Consider the following 22,625-nt stretch of genomic DNA (forward strand, 5'->3'; position numbering starts at 1 on the left):
AGGAGCTGTGGCCCACGGGCTCAGCTGCTCCGTGGCATGTGGGATCTTCCTGGACCAGGGATTGAACCCGTGTTCCCTGCATTGGCAGGCGGACTCTCAACCGCTGTGCCACCAGGAAGTCCTCCACATCAATATTAAGAATGTCTGATCTGGGCTTCCCTGGTGGCGCAGTGGTTCGGAGCCCGCCTGCCGATTCAGGGGGCGCGGGTTCGTGCCCCGGTCCCGGGGGATCCCACATGCCGCGGGGCGGCTGGGCCCGTGAGCCATGGCCGCTGGGCCTGCGCGTCCAGAGCCTGTGCTCCACGGCGGGAGAGGCCATGGCGGTGAGAGGCCCGCGTACCGCAAAAAAAAAAGAATGTCTGATCAGTGAATTAAACCATAAACAAAGTTAACTAATGACAGACTGGGAAAAGACATTTGTAACATCTAAAACTCAATGAGGATTAATACATAGAATATACAAGGAATTCCTAAAAATCAACAAGAAGTGAATTGATAGAAGAAATGATCAAAAGACATTTTAGAAAGACAAAATGGGAAATTTGATTGCAAACAAGTATGTAAAGTAATACTCAGCTTCATCAGTAATTAGAGAAATGCATATTAAAATAAGATAATACTCTAAATACATCAAATCAGCATAAGTTTGAAATCAGAATATATCAACTGTTGGAAAGTATGTAGGGAAATTTGAAATATATCAAATGTTGGAAAGTATGTAGGAAAATAACTGTTCTACTTCCACCTGCCCAGCAGGTGGAAGTAAAACAGTCCTTTAAAGAACAATCTGGCATATTGATGATGCCAAACCCAGGCAGACTATGACTCAGTGATCCAGCTTTAGGAATGTACCCCAGAGAAAAAACTGTTCAGGCTGACCTGGGTTTGTTTTTGAGGCAACAGGGGTCAGAGACAATCTTGGTGTCTGATAAGCAAATGTACAGACAAAATGGGATGATTAAGCACCATGAAATACTCTGCAATTAAATCCAATGAACACAAATAGAGCAATTTGCCTGGTGTCAAATGAAAAAAAATCAGAACAATAAGCTCTATAGCAATATACCATTTATATATATTGAAAATACACAAATGCAAAACAATTGCATATTGTGTAAGGATATCTATATATCCAGGATAAATCAACAAATACTATGGCAGGACTAGGGAAAGGAACAAAGTTGAAAACAAAATTAAACTAAGAATAACCTTGCACAGAAAAATTTCTACAAGAACTAGGCTCCAATTTTATATTTAGAATCTCTTGCAAAACGTTGACTACATTTTTATTATGTTTCATATTTACCATGATACAAGAATCCATGCAGTAAATTAATTTATTTCACAAACACCTGTGAGGGTCTACTATGAGCCAGGCTTTGTGATGAGTGTTAGGCTTAGAAAGACAAATGATACAAGGAGCATGCAGTCCACTGGAGGACAGGATACATATTTAGTAGTTTTGTGTCTACAGGTAAATTTGGACATTTTATTCTCACGTGAGGAGTGTGATAGCTATTTCATTCAATGTGAACGCTTTCTCCTCTTAGATTTTGGGACACAGATTTAAATTTTGAATGCAGTATGAGTAGCTACCTAATCCTTTCTGATTCAGCATTCACTCTCTTTTCCCATGGATCTTGGTCTGAATTTAAAATTTTTATTTCAAGTGTTCATCTTGGATGCATATCAGTACCACTAGTTATTCCAAATCCTTTTAGAAAACAGACGAACTACAAAACACAAAACATTTAAACAATTAGAAAATCATATTTAAAGACATGCATTTGAATGCTTTTTATGCTGTATTTCCCATTGTTATCCAAAGTTAGATATTGTATATCAACTCTGCAAAGTAACTCTGAACCATACATATACCACAAAATGTTTCTAGGAAACCTAAAAAGTCACAACACAAGAGTAGCTTTAAGGAAATCTAAGCATGAGAGTTTGGGAACGAGCAATAGTGTCCACCAACGATTAGACTAGTAAAGTACAAACAAAACTGGAGTAAGCAGCAGCTGGAGACAATCAATGTTTCAGTTGTTTTCTATGCAATACATCTCAGAAATGTAGCAAATGACATTTTACTCATGCCCTCGGGCTCCCGCTGACTAAAAGCTCATTTCCTCTGTCTGCGCCAGGAAGATATGCAGGCTTATCCAAATGTGGCAGTCCTCAGGTAGAAGCCTGACTCAACAACCAGCTGCGCTCCCTGTTGTCTCTTTCCTCAACGTTTGTCAATGTAGGGAACCAGTAGCTCTCCAGTTAAGTGCACTAACTACCTGCATCTAAGTGACTCTCAGAGGTATTTGACAACAACAACAACACTATGGCACAAAGGAAATAATACCTCAACAGCCTTACCATGAAATGTAAATGCATTTCTGGGTTTTGGTCATCTTTTTTTTGCCATATATATATATATATATTTCTTTTAATTGGGGTATAGTTGCTTTACAATGTTGTGTTAGCTTCTGTTGTACAGCAAAGTGAATCAGCCACACTTATACATATATCCCCTCTTCCTTGGATTTCCTTCCCATTTAGGTCACCACACAGAATTGAGTAGAGCTCCCTGTGTTATACAGTCTGTTCTCATTAGTTATCTGTTTTATACATAGTAGTGTATATATGTCAATCCCAGTCTTCCAATCCAATCCCCCCCAACTCCCCCTCTTGGTATCCATACGTTTGTTCTCTACATCTGTGTCTCTATTTCTGCTTTGCAGATAAGTTCATCTATACCATTTTCCCAGATTCCACATATATGCATTAATATACGATATTTGTTTTGCTCTGACTTACTTCACTCTGTATGACAGTCTCTATGCCATCCACGTCTCTACAAATGACCCAATTTTGTTCCTTTTTATGGCTGAGTAATATTCCATTGTATGTATGTACCACATCTTCTCTATCCATTCCTCTGTTGATGGACGTTTAGGTTGCTTTCGCGTCTGCCTTACATTCATATTTAATTAACTGAGCACCTTCTAAGCATATAAACATATTTAGTCCTTGAAGCATCCCTCAGTGACAGATATAATTTTCCTCATTTTATATTAATAGATCATTGAAGCTCTGGGATATTAATGGATTGTACAAGATAATGTGGCATTAAAGTGAAGTTATTTATAAAGAATGTGTATTAGACCTGCTATTTAGGCCACCCAGGATCTCAAGAAATAAAAATCCCAGCTTATCCATTATTATGTATATTTATTGCAAAGATGATGGTGCATGAGGTAGGAGCAGAAATCAGTTTATGCAACACATTAACTCAGGTTCGATTATCCAGATTCCATGATATAGAGGAGTCTTATTCCATGCTATAGAGGAGTCATAAGCACACAGAAAATTTGCTTGACAATTCTCAAGACAGAAATTATGGCCACACAAACCACTCATTTTCCAAACGGAAAAGTTTGCTTGGGATGGCTTGGATATCATTTGGTGTGCTGTAGTTTTATTACGCAGTTTTAGCCAACTATCTTGGTGTGATCAGAAACCTACTGTCCTTAAACCCAAGCAAAAGGGACTTCCACACTCTATTTAGAGGGCTCTGCATATCAAGCTTTTACAAAATAACGAGTGTGTTGAAGAGGACAAGGATGTCTTCTTGAGGCAGATGACCTGTAACTTGAGCATCCTCTCTTTTTTTGCGGTACGCGGGCCTCTCACTGTTGTGGCCTCTCCCGTTGCAGAGCACAGGCTCCGGACGCTCAGGCTCAGCGGCCATAGCTCACGGGCCCAGCCGCTCCGCGACATGTAGGATCTTCCCGGACTGGGGCACGAACCCGTGTCCCCTGCATCGGCAGGCAGACTCTCAACAACTGCACCACCAGGGAAGCCCTGCATCCTCTCTTTTGATGAACACCCTTCAAGCTCCAGAAAAAAGCTTCTCAACATCTTTTGCTCTATGCTATCAAAAGAAAAACATGCACACAGATGTCATGAAAGTTTATGGGTTTTACTGTGCTGGCTATGTTGGAAAAATATAATGCTTCAGAATGTGGGAGAAATTTGAGCAGTTTAAGCCCTTAAGTAACTGAAAAAACTAATTAAGTAATGTGGCAACATTCTTCTCAGATATCATGTTTCTGATTCTTACCGTTGTGAAATACTGTTTCCCAGGAATAATGATGGTCCATTTTATTGCTTCCTTTTATATCTGTTTGTAGAAATTCACAAATTAGTGGGGCATTTTCAACAGTTGCAAAAGGCTACTGAAGAATATTCTGTGACATTAAATAACTTAATATATATTAAAGGAGAGAGATGAAGTGTAATACTAGTCTTTTCATTGGTAACTCGTAAGATGCTGAACACTAGAACTCTAGATAATTATTTTCTTTATAAAAGAAAATTTTAAATGTACTTAAAATTTTAAATTTAACTTAAAAATTCTAGACATCAAAATAATGCTAAGTTTCAATTTATAACTTCAAATACTTTGGAGATAATGGTATGTGGACTTCCATTTGTTTTCTTGACACAGGATGCCAAATGTTAGGAACCAGCCTGCTCTGGGGTCAGGCAACAGTCAAGATAAAACTGGCTATGGCCAGGTCAGTGGCTGGTTACTTCCCCTTGGTAGCAATGGCTACCAAAATAGGGAGAGACCCGGCTAGGCCAATTTCTTCCAAAAACGGCTGTGTATGTGGCAAGCATTGAGGATATTTGGACTCTTCTTTCAGCTCATCTAGAACATAATACCTGATGGTAGATATTTTTCAAGCTTTAACTCAGAGTTCAGCAATCTTTCTAGGACAGGAAACTTTTTACTTCCTCATGAGCAGTAGAGGAAGTAGGTCTAGGGTCTGCCACAGAGACAAGCATTTGATCATAGGATTGAATCATCACTCTTCCCTTTAATTCTAGTGTAGATGATAAGGTGTGGATGCTTATCCAGAATCTAGTCACAGCCCAGAGGCAACTGAGAAGAGAGGTGAGCTGAAGGCCATTTTGACAATGTCCTTCCATGACCAATAGCCTCTTAGAATCTTTTGAAAGGAAGCACAGAAAGAGATGGAGAGATTAATCCTTAAGGCAATATTAGCTAGATTTATCCCTTAGTTAACATGAGTTAAGGAGGGAAATTCAGGGTTGTAAAAATGATAAGAATAGTAGCAGTAATTACAGCTACCAGTTATTAAGCCTCAAATATGTGTCAGAGACTTGACAAACATTAATAAACACAAAACATGTGATGAACGCATTAATATGCAATATTGAAGATATTTACTTAATCACAGTTTTATTTACTTAATCACAGTTTAGGAAAACTGTGATTAAGTAAAGTGAAGTCAGTTATCCAGAGTCACAAAGGAACTAACTGCTGAGCCAGGATTCCAACCCAGGTTTGTCCGACTTCCAGACTTAGGAAAACATTGACCTTTTTCCAAAGCCTGTTGCCTTCCTTGCAGAAGGGAGAACTTGTAGAGAAGAGAGAGAGCCTCAAAGAAAAGTCCAACTTAGGGTAACATAAAGACCATCTAGGACAGTGCTTTTCAAACTTGACGTACACAGGAAGCACCCATAGCTCATGTTAAATACTAATTCTGTTTCAGTAGATTTGGGTGGAACCCAGTATTCTGCATTTTTAAAGCTTCCAATAACAAGCATCTGGTCCAACTCCATTAATAATGCAGATGAATAGAGTGAGGTCCAGAGAAGTTAGGTGACTGGTTCAAAGCCAAGCAATTTGGTCAATGTAGACAGATTGCTCTGGTACTTTTTCCACTTTCCTACACAAGTTGTTCAAAATGGGCACATCCCCATTGCTAGATTTCAGTCTACCCACATTATCTGTTCAGGATAAATGATTCTCCTGCATCCCTGCAACCTCATGCTATTATATATACATACATCTGACATTCCCATCTTCTCCCTTTATATCTGCTACCATGTTAAAGATTGCCTTGCTTTATGAAGTAGACAGACTCCTAGAAATTATGTGGAAATTGATTTTTTGGTTAAATTGCAATTTAAATGCTTTGAAAAATCTCGTTCTTTTTTGTTTTTTTGGGTAGAGAATAATGCGTTCTATCAAATATGGAGACATTTTTAGAAATTTCAAAATTTCAAAATTTTGGAATTTTGTTTACCATGATATCTTAAATTGGAAGAAGTCTAGATAATTAATGGAACTTAAATGCAAACTTAACTTATTCTAGACTCCAATTTGATGACATGGCACAGATCCATTAATTATTAATTATATTAATAATTTTTATATGTAAAATTATGTTATCTCCATTCAGAGATATTGTCTTCACAAAAAATAGCAATTCAAATTTATTTTCTATTTCTCAGAGCTCATTATTGCAATTTGGGAAAGCTTCCTTCTGATCAAAGCATTGTAAGTAGATTTCTCTAGGACCTACTGCAATGCAGCCTATTCTTGGCAAAAAGAAAAGTGATTCATTTTCTGATTTCAGAAATCCTTTAAAAAATAGTGTCAAAAATAAATTAAAAATAAGAGTAATGCAGCATTAATTATATTTCTTATTAGAGATGGGGCATACAATGGAATAAACACGTATAGGATGGAATAAATTCCTCAGGCAAACTGATTTTTATTTCTCTAAGAGTCATTCTAATTAGGAGCAAAGTATTGTTCTTGAACTTGACCTATTATCACAAATAGAAATGCTGTTTATGTATACTATTCTTACGCAAATCACATATTACACTTGCTTGAGTATATTGAGTCATGTCTTGGAAGCTTTTTGAGCCAACTGTGTTTTAAAATCAGGTCTATCTCTTTTGCCTTCCTCTGTGTGGCTGCCAGCTCCTAAGTAGCTTTTTTTATGCCAACCTTAATCAGACAGAATCACAGCAACCCCAGAGATGGGGTAATGTTCTTTCACAGCACACTGCAGCCATCTAGCTCTCATTCCGTTCTGCTTCTCTCCCTTCTCCTCCCTCCCTCCTGCTGTCTGCTTTTACATAATTTTACTTCCTTGTCCTTTCACTAAAGGATTAACCTGAGAATTAAATATGATTAAATTTTACAGAGTTTATCATGGTTACTATCAGGAGGAATAATGTCAGCTGTTTTTCCCTCTCTCCTTTACCCTGCTCTCCTCTCCCGCATGCACAAAATTATTCCCTTAAAAATTTTTAGACTGCAAATAAATCATTGAGAAGATCGTCACATCACTGTATTCTAGTTAACCTGGATCACTAGCCACCTCCTCATATACAATTGCACCTCTCTCTGCCTAAGCCTGGGTCCATAGTGTTCCCACTAACGAGAGTGTATTTGATCCACTTAGACTCCTGTTAAAATGCTACTCCTCCTTCAAGACCCAGCCAAATGCCACCTCCTTGCACCAAATGGCACCTCCATCTATCTCTGCTTTGTACCTGGTCTTCCTGGCTTTACTCCCCTAAAAATCTGTAAGCTCCTTGAGGTCTTTGCCAATGTCTTATTTATCTTGCCTCTCCACAGGGACTAAATTAGTGTCTTGTTCATGATGGAACTCACTAGTAGTTTGATGGAGGTCAGAGGATAGAAAATGTCAATAATTCCACAGAGAATCAGTGATATAAAGCACACACAACTTCCTTGGAGTGGCGCCATGGATGGTACCCAGCCAGTCTCCTGGTTTCTCATAGCAGGTTTTGAAAAAATACTTGAATGGATTGATCTGTGTTGATCACTTCATAACAGTGGGTCTCAAAGGGTGGTATTCAGATTCCGATATCAGAACCAACAGGGGCTCTGCTTTATAATTTTTTTTTTTTTTTTTTTGCGGTACGCGGGCCTCTCATTGCCGTGACCTCTCCTGTTGTGGAATCTGCTTTAAAACGGAGACTGCTGAACCCTGTCTGAGATTTTCTGAATCAGTACCTTTAGCAATATCATCCAGGAATAAGGATTTTTTTAAAACAACCACTCTACTTGGATCTTAAGCATACAGACCTTTGAGAATCACTGATTCAGAGGAAGGACATTTCACCTTCTTTATACCCAAGGGCATTTAAGGGCTGAAGGAAAAAAAAATTGGCTAGTAAAGATAAACATACAAAATGCGACTTTAGAATACATCTGACTTTGTTCTAAGGTGGATTTCTCAAAAGCAGAGAGAAGTGTAAAACAGAATCTAATATCCCTTCCAGCTAAATGTTCCCCTAATTTTTGTCACAGCAGTATTAGAGCCACAATTTTCATTTACGAAATTAAAAACTTTAATTTTGAAAAACTGATTAACATGCCTAACTACAGAAAAGATGGAGAAGTAGTTAGGCAAAATTGTTCAAAATTAATCTCTTGTTCTGTTTTAAATAATATTCTGCCGTTTCTCACACATTTTTCTCTTTTCTAACATATTTTCCTATTTTTTTTAACCCAAGCAGCCTGTGCTCTATGTAGAGTCTGTTGAAATGATGTATGGGAGTTTATCCTTTGCTCCAAGAGGAAGCTCTTGAAAGGACAAAAACTCTGTTTTTCTATATGCTGTGCAGGGTCCTCCCTGGAAGCTGTGTGATAAATGCTCATATAATGAATGAGCGTATTCCCTTTACTGGTCAGTTTTACATTAATTTCATCTCTTCTAATGAGGAGATGAAGGCAGACAGATTTGACAAGAGATTTCTTAATAGATTCTAGGTTTACAGTTAGTGTTTTTGCTGAAAACTGATTAGTTTTTGGATCATATAATGTTTTCCTTTTTTTTTCTTATAGAAACATTTACACATCGATAAATTAAAATGCAAAATGAAACGTTTTTGGTGCCTGGTCTGGGTAATAGATGTTATTACTGCGTGTGCATGTGCAAATACTTCTCTACTTCTGTTGAACTGCATCTCCCCGCCCTCTTACAGTTAGGTATTACCACTGGACTTGCTTTGGCGACTGGAGTGGGAGCAAAAGGGACATGCCATCTCTGGGGAGCAGCACTTAGTTGCTAGTGGTTGATGCTTCTTGGGCAATCGCAGGAGCACGTGTTAGTATAAAGGTGCCTCTCCTGAGAGAGATCTGGGAACTTGTTTTAAGGTTGCATAGCTGCGTTCTCAGCTTCTTTCATTAGTTGCCAGTTTCTCCTCAAACACTTGTTCTTAATTATCAGGCTAGATTGCCCTAGAAACCTGAGGAAGACATTGTAAAAATCTACTTCCCACTTCACAGAAATCTCCAGGATGAAATTCTACCTGACGTTATCTCATGACATTCATCCAATTCTTCTTGTGGTTCAGTCTCCTGGGTGTTTTCATTCAATGTTCTCATCTACGTGTGCCTAATCTCTTAGGGATTTCTCAAGGTCAAGGTACCTCATTAATCTGTTGTACCAGTCTGCAACTAGCATATTTAGCTAACAAAATAGTTTCTCTTTCTAAAATTACAGAAAAACAGGTTTACAGAAACAGGTTATTTCACCAGAAATGGCAGGAAACTTAGTTTCTTGCTCCAGTATCTAGCACTTCTCTCAACCCTGTTTCTTATCTCTGAGACGTAGTGAACCTTAGTCCCCAAACATATTCCAAACAACATGTTTCAAAAACTAAAACCAATCTCAAATTAGACTAATAGAGCACAAGAGCTTTTAGTTATTCTTTTAAATAGTGGGATTGTAAACATATACAAAATATGTATAACTTTATATAAGGCATAAAAAATAATGATGCAAAAACCTCTGCACGACTACCATCAAGTTTAAAAAGTATATTATTACAAATGTCTTTGAAGTGCCATGAGTGTGCCTCTCCAATCCTGTACCTCCTTTCAGAAATAAACAGTATCCTGAATTTGGGGGTTATCATCCTCCTACTTTTTTTTTTTTTTTTTTTTTTTTGCGGTACGCGGGCCTCGCACCGCTGTGGCCTCTCCCGTTGTGGAGCACAGGCTCTGGACGCGCAGGCTCAGCGGCCATGGCTCACGGGCCCAGCCGCTCCGCGGCATGTGGGATCCTCCCGGACCGGGGCACGAACCTGCGTCCCCTGCATCGGCAGGCGGACTCTCAACCACTGCGCCACCAGGGAAGCCCCTCCTACTTTTATTTATAGGCTTACCACGTATATTTATGTTTTATGTATTTTGTTTGAACCTATGTACCTTTGAATTTCATAAAAATGGAATTATATTACCAGCATTCATATATAAGTTGTTTTCCACTCGGTATTTTTATCATGAGATTCATTCAGGTGGCTGCAGACACCTCTCAATCATTGATTCTTTATCACTTCATCCCACTGCATATCCCAATCTATACTCCAATGAAACATGCACATATTTATTCCAGTATTGATTAACATTTGGTTTTAGTCTAGGATTCTTTTTGCACAACTGTAGGTGATGTTTATCTAAAGAGTCCTCTGCATATACTTTCAAATCAAAGATTATTTCAATGAGCCATAAAAGCAGGTGCTATTGAACTCAGTTTGAAAAATCTGGTTTGGTTGTGGTAAGTCACTGCAGAGGGAATTTGGTGCAGAATATTTTAAGGAAGCACGCTGTGTCTGAGAGCGCTGAGTGTCTCCATAAATTATCATAGTACATGGAGAAAATTTGGGATGAGGAAGACAGGAAAATGACTTCAGCATTCCCCACAGAACAAAATTGAACCATCTTCTTAGGACTGGAAGCAACTGGGGAACTTGAGTTCATGCAAGTACGACCCAGCCCAGATGCAGAAATAATGAGAAGCAAAGCACTTTCCTGAACCAGTTGGAGTAGACGCCAGAGTGGCGAATAGGTGGTGAATGGAGAAGTATCTTTCACCTTGGAGAAGAAGGTGAAAGATACTCCCTGTGTTAGGTAGAAAGCACCAGGTAAGAAAACTCCAAGCACAAGGAAAGGGAACAAGCCTTGAATTGGAAACAGTTTAAGAATTACAAATATTTTTTTTTCTTTCAAGGGAGCAAGGTATAACAATGACAGATAATAATAATTGGCACCCACAACAATAAAGTCATTGCTCTGTTCTGTAGAGCACCTTGAAATGTTTATGTGTGAAAATTGGCAGTAGGAGCTAAATAACTAAGGCAAATAGAAGGATAGGAATTGAAAATTTGGAAGGGAGACAGAAAATCCAAGGAGCCTCAGAGCTGTGTGGAAGGAGAAAGGAGAAAGGGTAAATTGGAGCAGGAAAGCAGTGAAAAGCAACTTTGGAAAACCGAAGTGTAAATAAGCATGTTTAGATTGTGTGGTGTCTAGTCCTCCCTCACTCCCCATGTAAAGTCTTCATAAAGGTCTGCATTGCCTTCAGAGCTTTCATATGGATATTTAAGAGGGAATCTAGGGATTGTCAAGCTATATGTCTCAGCCCACCTACTACAATACATACAGCACATGAGGATAGAGGAAGAAGCACAAAGGCCCATGAAAGAGTAAATTCCTGGAATCTGGAGATTAGGGATTCGTTAAGCCATGGAGCTGGAGTTTTATGGCAATCCCACCTAGATTTCATTGGGCAGGAATGACCCAGCTAATAACTTGATAATATTAATCTATATCCTTATAGAAGGGTTAATCAATATTTTAGCTACATAAAGGATTGCATGCATTCTTTTTCATTGTTAAAAAAATACCTAAACAGAAACTGAAAAGTAGAAAGTGAAAGTCTCTAATCAAACCTTCACCATCTTTCCCTCCTCTCGGTATCATCCTCAGAGGTATTCACTGCTATTTATTTGATGGATTTCTTTCTGGAGCATTTTCTTTTCATTAGCATACCTATATTCTGCAAACTTTTTTTCATATCTATGACAAGCTCATTTTTTTCTAATAGTATTATTTCACAAAGAGATTATAAATGTAAAGTTCTGTACTTTCTGTTTCAGAATGTTGGCTGAGTCAGAGAGGGCAGCCCTCTTAGGGATGGAGATCCTAAACTGGACTCATGGCTGTGTCTCCAAAGGATGGGAAACACTCTTTCTATATTCTGAACAGAACAATTTTTGTTAATGCCACTTAATGGAATACTGCCACAATGTAAGTCTTTTCTAATAGAATGATTGGAAACATGGGCGCAAAGAAGAGGGAACATTTTTCCCCTTTCTCCACTTGGGTGGAATCCTATTTTCAGTTGTGACTCTGGATAGAGTGGTGTACCTCCTAATCTCCCTTGAGGCTGCTATTTATATTCTCAGAAAATTAATTAGGGAATCTGTCATTGCCTCTATCTCCCTGTTTGAAATTAGGAGTATTGGGAGGATGACTCCTTCATTGAAGTTTTAGAATTGCTTAACCAAATCATTCTGCCTATAATTTCCTCTTTAATGTATGCATAAGAACATGCAATAAAAACCTGTCTAAATAAATTTAAAATATTCTCCTTTTCAATAATCATAAAATAAATATTCTAAGTGAAAACATTATGTCAGAGTTTAGTGGTCAGTGTTTTGTTTTTATTAGTGGTACATAAAATAATCATGTATCTTACAATTGATAGCATCTTAGATTTAATGAATCTGGTATTTCAAGCCTTCTTTGGACCTAGAGGGCAGGCATGTGGACCAGCTTCCTGCAGTAAAACACACCTATGTGAGATCTGACCTATGAGAATAAACAGGCTGCCATTTTTGGAAGCTTGAGTGGTAGCTGATGTGGCTGCTTTCTGGGCTGATTGTGCCAGACAGGGGTTCAAGAAGCATCCCAGAAACTTGATTCTAATTTGTTTTTTCAGCAACTTGATTATTCTCTGAGCTATATAACATCCTGAGACAAATTTCTTTTATGCAGAGATGAGCCCAAGTAGATTTGCTGTTTGCCCAGAGTCCCCCAAAGGAATGGAAAGGCCTCTTTGGAGGGACAATTCTCAGCACACCATTAGCTGTCAAGCTCAGCAGATCCCACAATTTTCAAATTCTGGTGATGGGTTCCTGGGCAACTGAGAACTTTAACCAATATATGAATTACACTTGAGAATATAGTTCATAATAAAAGTGCCAGAGAAAGGATACTCAATGCATAAATGATTCTGGGTCTTGATATTCATTTGGGAAAAAGCTATATTTGAGTCCTACCTCACACTATACATGAAATAAATTCCAAGTAATGAAAAATTTAAATGTACAAATTAAAATTTTTTAAAAATATAATAATAACCAGCATTTGTGAAAGTATAGAGAATCATGCCTAATTTGGTGGGGATATCAAAGAACACAATTTCAGTTTTGTAAATAAATTTTTATTATCTATCAAGATATTACACACAACTCTTTGTAGTAATGATTTTACTTCTAAAATTCCTACAAAAATAAAGTACAAATTTAGAAATATTTCTACATAGAAGTATTTATGACCGCATGATTTGTTAAGGAAAACAGAAAATGAATCAACCTATGGAACTGACAATAAGGGAGCTGTGGAGTAAAACAATGGTATGTCCCGTAATGAGATATTCCGCAGCATTGTTGAAGAATGGGCAGATCTCTATATGATAGGCTTGATGGTTATATATGATATAGTCCATTTAACATATGTAGGAATGTACACATGTTGAGAATGTTTGCATGCACTAAAATCTTAAAAGATACTCAACAATGATCATCCCTGAGGAGGGGGAGACCAGTAGGAAAGGGATGAAGCTTGGTAACATTTTATTCGATATTGTTGGGATTTATTACAATGAACATTATTGCTTTCATAATTTAAAAAGCAATAAAGTTTGAAAAATAGAAACAGCTTCTTTCAAAGCAATATAAATACTTTTTCTGCTTCTATTGAAGCAGAACAATTCTTTCTCCTGAGACTCTTACCTATAGATTCACTGGAAGTGATTAAGATTCTACGGGACATTTTTTCTGGGAGAATGAACACACCAGTCCAGTTCAGGTAGCTATTGTTCAGAGCACTGTTGCCAAGTTATTTAAGCACTGCTTAAATAATTTAGAGTCTCCATCTGGACTCAAACACCCATTGGGCTGGAGCAACAAACTTACCCATGTTTTCATAGGTTAAGCCACATCATTCCTTAAAAATATACGTGTGTGTAGTAGATTTGTACATATAAACAATGGGAAGCAAAACATTTTCCTCTTTCTTGTTTCATTTTTCTAAACTCCATTTTAACCCACATCTGGCATTTATGAAACAAAAAGATTTGGTAAAAGCAGAAAAAATGGCCCTAGATCTATGAGATACATATTAGCTATAAATGAGGTAAATAGTCATCGCTAGAAGCATTACCGTATTTAGATATCTTCTTGTAAAGCAATAGTCAACTGCATTACAGAACCAACCCAAGAAAAGTAAACCTACAAGTAGATAAAGCTGAAGTTTGTTTTGACACTGAGAAATCTGACAGTTAAACCTGACAGTCATTGCAGAACAGATCAGAGTATTTTTGAGACAACGAGGTTGAACTGACCTCCAATTTATTCGAAGTTGTTAAAACGTATCTGTCTAAAACTTCTGGCTGACTCTTTTCTTTTCTTTTCTGATATTACATTATGAAAGTTCCCAGATACCAGAAATTATATTAATCATTTTGGTTAAATAATATTTTTTAGGCAAATTAAATTCCCTCTTTGTTAGCTATTTAAACATTGTCAAGTGCTATTATTGCTAAAGCACAAAGTTAACCATTTCAAAGGTATTTACTTATTTACTTTATATTAATTTTGCATGATTCCAAATTACTATATTAAGGGTAATATTTACTTCCTGATTCTCTAAAACATGATTTCTCCATATTCCCCAGATGTTTAATAAAAGAATATGAAACACGTATTTATTTCATTTATATCTGACATTTATCTAGCAAAAGAGTTCCTAATTATAAATTTAAAATAAAGACAGATAAAAATTTCTCCTATATCTCTGTAATGCTTTTCCATGCAAAATACTTGTGGGAATTAAAGCGAACACAACAATCAGAACAGATTACTACCAGAAGAATAAAATTTGTCATTATGAAAGCACATGTTATAGCTTCCCCCTAGAGAGAAATCATGATTTAGTGTTTACATTTTAATCCTTGCTAAATATGCATCCTTGTTTCAGAGTAACGGCAATATTCTTGTTCTTACCTTCACATTCCCTGACTCCTCTTCCTTTTGTGCCATCTTGGTCAAATCTTTTCTTTTGAAATAGAAAGATGAAAGATCTCATTAGCTCTTATGATAGATTATGTTGGATCTTCCCTCCAAAGTAGTTTAAATAAACTGTTAACCCAAAGGATAGATCAAATAGAGGGAATTTTAGATACCATTCTGTAAGTTTCTAAAAGAGAAATATGTGCATATGTGAATAGGTCCTTTTTCAGGAAAGATTATGTCAAAAACACAAACTTGTGACTAGGAAAAGATACTAAACAGTTATTTATTAGTACATTAATATGCACTTACCATATTATTTGGTTTTATTAATATATAGCATGTACCTAATACTCAATAACACCAACAAATATCTTTGGAGAACTTATCATGCAAGACACATGTGTAAAGAAATAAAGACCTAATTCCTATTCTCAAAAAGCTCACAACCTAAAGAGGAAAAAGACAAAACTAGACTATAATGCAGTTATGTGTGTCATAATTGCCAGTCAATTTATTGCCTTGATAATGACTAATAGGCAATAATAATAGCAAATACTTATCTAGCAAATATTATGTGCCAGGCATCTACTCACAATAAAGAACATCCTTACCATTACATTCTCCATTTTATAGATGACAAACTTAAGGCAAAGAGGTCAGGTAATTTTTCCATTGCCCCAGAGCTAGTACATAGCAGAGCTGTGACTGGCAATGGTGCTATGGAAAGAAAGAAGCTGACTAAAGTAACTTAGTAATCGTGTTTGACTTGATACTCTAGTTATAGAGACAAAAAAAAATTGTACAAAACACTGTACTCTAAATGGTAAGTCTGTTTCTTACAGAGGTACATGTTAGCAATCTGAAATTATTTTATATGTGTACTGGAACTAAACAAATAAGTAAGTATACTGTAAATGATGAGAGTTCCTCACTGTCAGAGATTTCTACTCAGCGATGTAAGGTTACAACTATGCACAAGGGGCATGTTAGAATGAATCCCGTGAGGGTGGCTTGGGATTGGAATATATATAACAGTTCATCTTATTTTAAGGTATATATTTTAATACATATATGTATATTTAAATCTATACACATAGATAAATAGATGAGTAAATAACCCAGAGTATAGGAAGAGAAGGATAGTGGTTTTATTGTGGAGAAATCTGACAGGGACCACCTGAACTGACGACCAAGATTAACACCATCAGTTGTAAGACATATTGATCTCACTTAGCTCTGATACAATACACTAAAAAGGGCACATCTCCTCTGTGATTTTCTTCCTCAAAATTCATATTCTCATTCTAATCATTAGAAAACATCAAATGAATCCAAATGAGGTACATTCTACACCTGACTGGAAAGTCAAGGAAAGACTGAGAAACTGTCTTAGGTTGGAGGAAACTAAGGAGACATGACAACTAAATGCAGTGTAGTGTCCTGGATTGAGTTCTGGAACACAAGAAGGACATTAGTAGAAAAACTGGGGAACGTTGAACAAAGTCTCTAGTTTTGTGCCAATATTTAATTGTTAGTTTTGATAATTTTACCACTGTTATGTAAAATGTTAACATTAGGGGAATTAGAGTGAAGAGTAAATGAAAATTCTTCATACTATTGCAATTATTCTGTAAGTCTAATTTTTTCCCCAAAAAAGTTAAAATGAAATCCAAAAGCAAATACAAAATATGCTCACAGAAAGGTTTATAAACAAATGTTCACAGCAGCATTGCTCTTAATTGTATTTTAAAAAAAAAACTAAAAACAACCCTAACATCCATGAAAAGTTGAGTGAATAAACATGTTGTGACATTTATACAATGGAATATTATTCACCATTGAAAACAGCTACAGCAAGGATCATTGTTGCAAACTTTATGCTGAGCAAATGAGACAGTCGTCAGAAAGTAACTATCAAGTAATTCTATTACTGTGAAAGTTTAGAATAAGAAAAACTAAGCTGTGATGGCAGAAAGCACATAAGTGATTGCCTGGGGCTGGTGGTAGGAGTAACATATTGACTGAAAGGAGAGAGAAGGGAACTTTGGAGGAGGATGAAAATATTTCATAATTTGATCTGGGGTGGCTTCCATGGATAATTACATTTTTCAAAACTTATCAAATCATACATTTAAAATGGGTTCATTTTATTGTATGTCAATTATATCTCAATAAAGTTAATTGAAAATTAAGAAAAAAATGATCACCAGAAGATTTAATTTACATGCTTTGTTAATTTCTCCTGGTGTGTAAATGGGCTCTGGTGCCCATTTTGTCATATTTGACATGGTCCCACAACAATTTTCTGTGGAAAAATCCTCTGCCACCTCTGTGCTGAGATGGAGGGGCCATCTCTCCAGACAACTGTTCTGACTGGCTTCTTTAGTTTCACTGAAAATTTTGATTCTGCTCCTCAATCTGGCACATTATCAAAGCCTGTGGATCTGTCCTTAGTTAGCAACACAAAATAGCTGCCTTGCAGGTCTCACCAAAAATGAAACCCTGGAGCACCCTGTTGCTAACTGTCATTAAAATTGTGACTGTGATAAATAATTTTATTTGGAGTATTGCTAGTATGAGTAGTTATTCTGTTCATCCAGAAGTATAAATTCTTGGTCCTCTTAGATTTTCTTTTACTAAATTGTACTTTGGCATTAGATCATTGAGTTGAGAAAACTATTAGGGAAAACATAAAACTCAATATTGTACCTACTCATTTATTCAACTTCTTAAAACTTGATTTATGACGTGTTAACACTGAGGAATCCATAAGAAATCCAAGTGGCTATGTAATGTAGGGAATGGAGTTTCTAAGTCTCAGGAGGTGTATTGTTTTAATTGAGAGATGATAGCCAACATATTTAACAACCTGTGAGGCATGGACACTGGCCCACCAGGAGGAACACCTCCAGAGTGCTGGAGCAGTTCTTAAAGCATCCTGCTTTGCCAAATTTCATCTCTGGCTGCTGGATGATGCGGATGAGCAGAGAATACTGAGGGATGGAGAAAAGGCGTTCGAGGCAATGTCTATTTACCAATCAGTAAGGAAGTCCTTCAGCATTTTAATAACCAGGATGGCCATACTAATGCATACTCACTGAATAGCAATCCTGAATGCAGCTGAAAATATTTATTAGTATATCAGCCAATAGCTTATTTATGAAGACTGTTGGCAGAAATTTCTTTCAGAATGATATAAAGTTATATAGTTCTTAAGCATCTGGCTTTTAAAAAATGTATCCCATGGATATTCTGAATCTCAAAAATCTCTTTCTCTCTCTGGCTACTTAGAAGCTTAGAACTGTATTTGCAGCCAACTTTAGCTATGCTATTAAATATTTTAAAATAAGATATCTTGTATTCCTGCATTTGGCTGTGCTTTATTTTTATTCTAATTTCTTACTTATCTTTTGAATGCTTCTTCCCATAAATTTATTTGTACCATATTGTATACATTTCTTTAAAGACTTCAAATTTTTAAAAAATTTAATATATTTTCAATTAAATACACATATTATACACACACACAAGGGATAGGTTAACTTTATCTGAGTTGGAGAAAAGAGTGATATCTGAACTGGGAATTGAAAGACAAAGGTGTTTACTTGGTAGACAGGGGGACAAGGACATTCCAGAGAGAAGTCACAGTATGTTTAAAGGCATACATTTCTAAGAACAGTATGGCATGTTGTTGAACTACAAGTAGTTCATTTTTTATTAGAACAAGTGGATGGGGAGAGGAGAGGTTTGCAGAGCCCAACTCACAAAACGAAAACAATGAGCAAGACTCCCTGAATCCATACCCAGCTCCAGCTACTACTAGCTATGTGAACATGGGCAAGTTATTTATCTACTCTGTCTCAGTTCCTGCAACTATAAAATGGGGATAAGAATAGTACCTACATCATGCGTGGTTTTAAGGATTAAATGAGTTAATGCTTCAATTCACTTAAAACAGTATCTGACTGACTATATAAGGGTTTGCTATTTTTGTTACATATGCTCTACTAGGGTAAGTCTAATTGTTATTTTGAGTGGTGAGATGGAACTTAACTCCTCTAACTCCAAGCTCAGTGATCTTTCCACCCCACCACTGACTTATCAGAAACCAAGAGAGGGGTGCGATAAAAGGATCACAGAAAAAGAGAGATAGTAAAGCCCAAACACTAGCTTCACCCCTTTGCAAGTTTGCTGAAGGCTCGTGCATGCCTAGGTAGTCTGTGGTTTTCAATATTCAATAAAGCTTCATGCAACCCCTGGATCTTGCATACATAAGAGAAAAGAATATCTCAATCTGCCATGTAAAATACCAGTTCTCAAGATGAGACCAGCTTATGTATTTGAAACTGTATTTCAAGCATTTAACAAGAAAATTTTTGTTCTTCTTGTTGCCTAGAGTAAAATTCAAATCTTCAAATGGTTTTATATGTTAATCATAATAAAGTGGTTCTAATTCCAGACAAGAGCAGCATTCTCAGGTGACTTGGCATCACTAGTTGGTTAGATTGCTTCTTATCTGATTGGAGCTTTGTCATGAATTCTCACCTCTTACACCTGTTGGCTGAGGCAAAGCCACCTCAGCTCACTGACTCATGGCGCTGGAATGAAACCAACAATTGGTACTGAAACTAGAAGTCTTATTGATAACAATAGCATTGTAGACTCATGAACCAGAGCTATGGCTTCATGTTGACAAGAAGTCGTGTCTAGAACATTTTTCTAGCAATTAATTTCCTGAGACACTTCTTTCTTTAATCAGAGCAAAAACCACATTTAAAACATGTATTTCTGAACTTCTTCTAGCCTCATCTATAAGTATAACATTATATTAAAAACATTAAAGCTGGGTATTCCAGACAAGTGTTGCAACTACTATAGGGTGTGCTTTTTAAAAAGTGAAACATCAATTATTTTAGTCTATTGTGAAGACAAAGCAGCTATAGAGTAAAACAAAATCTATGGACCTAACTGTTGCCCTTATTAAGAAGGAAAACAGTCCTGCTGCAAAGAAATATAAGCATTTGGCAGAGAAGACTGCTAATCCTTCTTCCACCTCAAGACATAGCCATTTAACAAGTGCAGCCATAAACAATCTAACACCATCTCTTTTTTGTTTGCTTGTTTGTTTGAAAGTCTTCGCAGGACATATTACTACTTTGTATTCCTTTTTTCTTTATACATCATGAAGATGGTAAAAAATGTATTACTATCTGAAACAAATTACTTTTTAATTGATCTGACTGGTAATAAAATGTTGTACAATAATGACAAGTACAGTATAAATTATGGACAAAAAGCAGTCATCTGGCAGACTGAGTTACTCCGGAAGCATTTATGGTCTTTTTCAAAATTTTTGGAGTAGTATATGTCAAGATGGAGGGTGCTAAAGAGTGGAATGGGTGGAGATGCTCTTCATTCAGAAGAATGAGAGCTACCTGAGTCCAGGCAGATGGTTCAAAGGTTGAAGTACTTTCACAGGTGCTCACTGATTTGGACCTCTCATGTTTACACATACATGAATTAGCATCCTTACATTTAGCATCTACCCATGCAATTCTACCCACTTGAATCTGCCCCTTTGTATACTTTGTCAGACTCATAAGTCCATAAGCCACAAGGTGTGAGAGAGTCCTGGGGTTCTCCATAGGCCCTGATAGCTATGACAATAACATCAATATTGAATTAATTTTTATAGCAAATGTCACATGCAGAATGAGAAGCATACATTCTTATGGAAACATAAATAGTGCATAGTGTCTGGCACTAGTAAGCATTTAAGAAAAATATATGTATTCAGTGAATGAAAAGTTCTGGACAAAAATTCATGGAATATGGACTTAGGTATTTACAACTTAGGTATGTATGGTAACTACGTATTTCAATCATTATATAAATTAATGTAAATATACATGTAAAAGGAGAGTCATTTCTATAAAAACTAAGTTGAATGCTTTGGAAAGACTCCACAAATGTAAATCTATCAAAAATCTTTATCAATTCAGGTATATCAAGAAAACTAAAAATTTAGAGGGAAAAACATAAAATATGTCAAAGAAATTTGTACTCTACTGTCTTCACAAATATCTTTAAATTCTCCCTCCTCTTTAAGGAAACCAAATCTGAAAATTGTATATGATGAATTTTAGATGTGGATTAGGCAAGAAGATGAAAGTCAAAGCAGGGAATCCAGAATAAAGGAAAAGACCTGGCACAATATAAAAATATTGACAAATTGATATTAATTTTAGAACCACTTAAATAAAAGTAAAATATGTATTATTTTTAAGCTTCCTCAAAGAAATAATTTTTTTTTCAACTAACCAACCAATCATTGAACCTGATAATGTCAGAAAACAGGGCTTTATCTCAAATATATATGAAAGAACTTTACAGGTCTTCAAGCTTTATAGAAATTTTAGTTAAGTGTACCTACGTCTGTTTTTACCAATAATTCACAAATTCAGTAATGAAGATTTCCCTGAGCACCCATGAACTGATTAGTGTATAGTTGGTTCTGAAGCCATGAGGATACATACTGTGACTTGAAAGGACACAAAATTCCAACGCTCATAAACTGGAAGTGTAACCCAGAGAGGCTTCCATAACCTCAACCGCAGTGGCTTTACCAGGAATAACTAACTAGCTAACTAACTCTTCTCTTACTCTCTCTCCCCTCACTCTCTGTGTATGTGTGTGTATAGAATATTTAGATATATGATATGTGCATCATGATTTTGTATATTTATTTGTGTAGAGCATATTTGTCTAGAGCATATTTATTTGTGTACCCGTGGTATATATATAACATATATATGCCTATAAATACACAGTCACACATCTGTCTACAGAACACCAAACGCTCCACTTCCCCCTTAATCTTATTCTTATAAATGCAATTTCCAGCCAACAATGTGATGTTTCAGAACCAAAATTACTTAAAAAGAAACTTCACACCTAGCTTGCACCTTCTTACAGATTTTCTGTGGCAGCAGGTCCTCAAACTTTACTCCTGACATTTAGAAAGCCTCACTGCTGATCTTAGATAATAGAACTTAACACCTAAACAATAAGTCCTACATTTTCTGAGCACTTTGAGTCTACTAATTAATCTACATAATATCCTTGTGAAGTGAATAATTATAATTTTCACAGGTTTTTTTTTCCATGACACAACTGAGACTTGGTTAAATAAAGTATCTAATAAAACAGGACATTCATGAAACAATACAACACTTTTATAGAGGGAGAATGACATAGGACAGATGAAATGATAGTTCAATAAACTGTTATCGAGCCCCTATTATGTGCATTAACAAGTGAAGGAGAAAAAGAAATCATTTCTGCACTTAATGTGATTACAGTACAGGGTGATGTGTGTGAAGAGAGATTTGTTCAAAGCACAGTTGAAGCACAAAAGTAGGAGCACTGACTGTTGTTTGTGGGTGGGTAGGAGTTGTTGGACATTTGTTCCTAAAATAACTTTAATGGAGTCTCTCAAGGAGTAAGATCTCACTTAGCACACAAACAGGAGAAGGACATTCTTATAAGAGAAACATTACATATCAAGGTACATAATGCCTCTTTCAGACAAATAAAATCATAGCAGTGCAGCAGGTCTGAACGAACCCCAAGGT

The sequence above is a fragment of the Neophocaena asiaeorientalis genome, unplaced genomic scaffold (genome assembly GCF_003031525.2).
Source record: "Neophocaena asiaeorientalis asiaeorientalis breed wild unplaced genomic scaffold, Neophocaena_asiaeorientalis_V1.1 scaffold258, whole genome shotgun sequence".
In the NCBI taxonomy this organism is placed as follows: domain Eukaryota; kingdom Metazoa; phylum Chordata; class Mammalia; order Artiodactyla; family Phocoenidae; genus Neophocaena; species Neophocaena asiaeorientalis.